The sequence below is a fragment of the Chelonia mydas genome, chromosome 4 (genome assembly GCF_015237465.2).
Source record: "Chelonia mydas isolate rCheMyd1 chromosome 4, rCheMyd1.pri.v2, whole genome shotgun sequence".
In the NCBI taxonomy this organism is placed as follows: domain Eukaryota; kingdom Metazoa; phylum Chordata; order Testudines; family Cheloniidae; genus Chelonia; species Chelonia mydas.
The window spans coordinates 125436527-125440374 of record NC_057852.1 but is presented as its reverse complement, the minus strand read 5'-3'; the positions used below and the strand labels follow the sequence as shown (position 1 = coordinate 125440374).

The window sequence follows — 3848 nt, the reverse complement described above, 5'->3', positions numbered from 1 at the left end:
TGTCTAACATCTTTCATCTAATAACCTCTAAACACTTTATGTACATTAATGAATTCTCATAGCATGCCCAGGAGATCAGGATTGCCGTACCCATATTACAGATGGGGAAATCGAGGCACAGAGAGGTGAAATGAATTGCACAAAGTCATAGAGCTGGGAACAGAATTCAGGCCTAGATGTTCCTTTTCTGCAGAAATAGCTGTGGGAAGTAGCTCTGGTGGACGGATGTGTCTGTGAGGATCCCCTCCATGGCATTTTCCCAGGATTGTTCTACCTCTGTGTGGGAGGGAGGGGACGGTTGCTCTTCTGTAAAATGAGAAATGGTTCTGCCTTCTGATCCCATAAGTTTCCAGGGCCTCTCCACAGAGGTCCCTAGTCAGCTCTAGTGCTCTCTGGCTCAACATTCTTGCTTCTTGGTGCTGTACCACCTGGGCATTATTATTATTTATTAGAGCTGGTCAAAATGTGTTGATCAAGAAACTTTTTTGATGAAAAATGACCTTCTCTTGGAAATGCAGTGCTGCTCTATGGCCTCCCTCAAAAGAGCACCCATTGGCTGAATTGTTCTCCTATTGCTACCTATTAATCATGGTGAATATATAATAGGTATTTATACGGCATCTGTTACCAGAGTGTCTGAGCACCTCAGAATATTTCATGCTTGATCCTTACATCGCTCCAGTGCTGTGGGGATGATTATCCCCATTTTACAGATGGGGAACTGAGGCACAGAGAGACCAAGTGGCTTGCCCAAGGTCACACAGGATGTCAGTGGCATAGCATGGATTTGAACCTAGGTGTTTCAAGTCCCTGGCTAGTGCCCTAACCATTGGACTATCTTTTCTTTCATCACCATTCATTGAGTGTATGCCAGAAGTCCTCGATGGGAAGGGTGCATTGCTGTGTAAAGTGTTCCCTCATTCTCATCTACAGTATTTTGTATGTCCATCTAATGCACTGATGGAATTAATTGCCCTCCCGTTTGCTCTCACTCGCCACTTGTTGCTGTTCACACCACCTCACAAAGAGTCACATGTGCACGCTCAGCTCTAGTTGCTGCAAAGGGTGTGGTCTCATATAGTTTGATTGACTGCATTAGTGCCAGGCCTTCTGTGTGAGTAGGCTGTGGAACTGCTTTAAGTGTCCCATCATTCCCCTGTTCGAAGATATTTCAGATAGCGACCAGTATGCTTCAGAGTTCAGGCCTCTCAGATTCTCTCCAGATCTGTCCCATTTTCCACTGATTTTGTTTCAGGTGGGTTCCCAATATTATTTTCTGGTTCCGGTTCAGATGTTCTTTATTAGATGGAACCCTCACAAGAGCATCTGAATTTGTGAACTTTCCACCATGCTGAGGTTTTTATCAACTGATCTTGTGAAGTTTCTTCCATTTGGGGGCCGAAATCTCATGAGAACTGCTCTGCGGATTTCAGAGACCTTGAATCTGAATCCTCACCTTCTGTCTGATTTGAACTTGACTTTTAGGCTACTGCTCAGGTGGATCTGGGTCCGAACATGGATCACAAGACAATCTCAAGTTAAAAGGTGGGTCTTGAATATATCTGGTTTCATCTTACCACTGAGTGAAATGTCCTACTTCATATAAAGGTGCCGGGGCTGTCTGATGCTAAGAGAAATGTTACCAGATAGAGAGGAAAAAGAAACCTGTTTTTCAATGATTTTTTTGGTCAGGGTATATTCAAAAAGCAGACCCCAATTCAAGTTCTTAAGGAAATTAGTGATGCAGCTAATGGCTTCTCCGGCATGACCACAGGTCAGCATCTGCAGGCAGAACCATCCGTTTTGGAAGCACTGGAATTCCTGTTGCTCTTTTCCTGCCCCCCCTTTGGTGCTAAGACTGGACTCAAGCAGCACTGCTGACACTTTCATTCCTTGGAAAAGCTCAGGATCTGGTTTTCATTTAAATGTGTAAAATTATCTGAGTTGTTTTACCCTCGATAAGGTTTACAAGCGTCTGTATATCTTTAGTTTTAACAGAGGGCAGTTCAATAGACAGTTTACGAAGTACTGGTCAGGGAGATAAATTATCTTGTGCGGTCACACAATCACCAGTCACAATCTCCTCAGTGACATTATAGCCAACGATAGGATTTTTCAGGTTCATAGAAACTCCTTATCAAAACACTTCCTGGTATTTCTCCCCCCTTCTCCTTCCAGCCATTGCCAGTTAAAGTATAATCTGCACCGTTCCTGCTGGATGGCAAGACTCTGGTTTGATGCCGCAGGGCCCAGTGAGCCGTTCCTCATCTCTGGCAGCTCTTCGGGATTCATGAATTGGAAATAGAAATGTTTCGGTTTGGTGCAGCTCTTTGACACTGTTTGCTCTCCAGGTCCCACATCTTGCTATAACCGGAGCACTGACTGCATCATTAACAAGTGAAGCTTTGCAGGGTTACTCCTGAAGTTAGAAAAGGGGTAAAGTTGTGTTTTTATTTTTCCTTTGCTGCCCTTCTGGAGATTAAGGTTTTGTTGCTAAACATTCAAGGCTCCTCAACTCTTGACCCTCTTGTAACTATGGAATCCAGTCCACTTTATGCCCCTTCCCGTAGCTAATTGTGTTCGGTTCTGGCTATCCTTGGGCTTTGCTGTTCTCAGTATGATGCGGGGAGGACTGCCTCCTCTTGTGGAAACACTGTGGGAGGAGACCCGGGGGGAGAAAATCTCTGTTGAGATCCCCTTGTGGTTTTCCTCCCTGATCATTCCATAGGCGTTGGGAATTAGCTGCTGGTCCCTCTCTGAAACTGCACGGATCTCTACGGACAGGTGCAGAATGTGGGAGGTGTTGTAGCAGGCCTTGTAGAGGGTGTTACTGTTGTGTGCCAGAGTATTTTGGCAGTGAGAACAATCTTAGTGGCATTGGTGAGAGGGAATTGTGCCAAAGGGCTGAGCCAGACCATTTTCTTCCAGATCCTGGTCTAGGGGTTGAGATTTAGACCTGTAACCCACACTCGGAGTCTGCCAGCTCCTGGAACTCTGGACTGAGCCCCTAAGATGGGGCTACACAATAATTACCATCCCCTCCCTACTGCTGCCCCGTGCGCTCTCTGTCACAATATCCCAGCATGCTTGGATCAGGGGTGTGGACAGAATGGATAGAAACTCCTGCAGAGGCCAGTAGGGAGGCTTCTGCATGGGTAGATATGGACAGGCAGTTTTCTGGGCTGATGATGAGCCAGGGCTGTTCAGGCGCTCAGTGACAGGAGATAGTTGGACTCAGAAACAAAGAGACTCGTTTAAGGTTCAGTTTTGAGTTTAGGAGCTGCAGGAGAGAGAAACAGAAGAGCTGAGGGACAGGAGTCTCAGATCAACAACTCCCTTTATGGGAAGGGGAGTTAAACTGCTGTGGAATCTAGTGCATTGGTCAGGCATGGGACACATGTAAACCCTGCATGAGGAGACCTGGATACAAACCATTGCCCAGATTCCACTAATTGATGCTAAATAGAAAGAAAAATAATGCAGGGAAAAAAACCCTCCTAGAAACAATCAATAAATTAAAGATGCTTAGGGATATAAATTCAGCAGTTAAACGAGATGCTAATGAAGATGGGAATTTAATGGTGAGTACTCTCATTACATTGTTTTAAAATCTCTATTCGGTGTAGATTTGGTGCCATTAAAAGGGAGACAGGATTGTGACAAACATCCTAGAGAACAAAAGTTGATCTGGCATCTGAGCAAAACTACTGTGGTTTATCACTGAGCAGCTCTGAGTCTCCATTTCTGAGCTACCTGTTGCTGCACAGCTAGGAAAAAAAGGAGAGTAGTTAATTAAAAAGCAACTAATGACTGTTGCACAGGGTCAATTTGCTTCTCTGAGCCTAAAA

The 3848-nt window shown here is 45.0% G+C and overlaps 1 long non-coding RNA gene across 1 annotated transcript; it reads left to right on the top strand.

Moving 5' to 3' along the window:
* Positions 1 to 1128: 1128 nt before the first annotated feature.
* Positions 1129 to 2633, top strand: LOC122465632. Its single transcript, XR_006290616.1, has 3 exons — positions 1129 to 1255; positions 1486 to 1545; positions 2179 to 2633. It is a non-coding gene; the product is annotated as an uncharacterized LOC122465632 (long non-coding RNA).
* The last annotated feature ends 1215 nt before the right edge of the window (positions 2634 to 3848 follow it).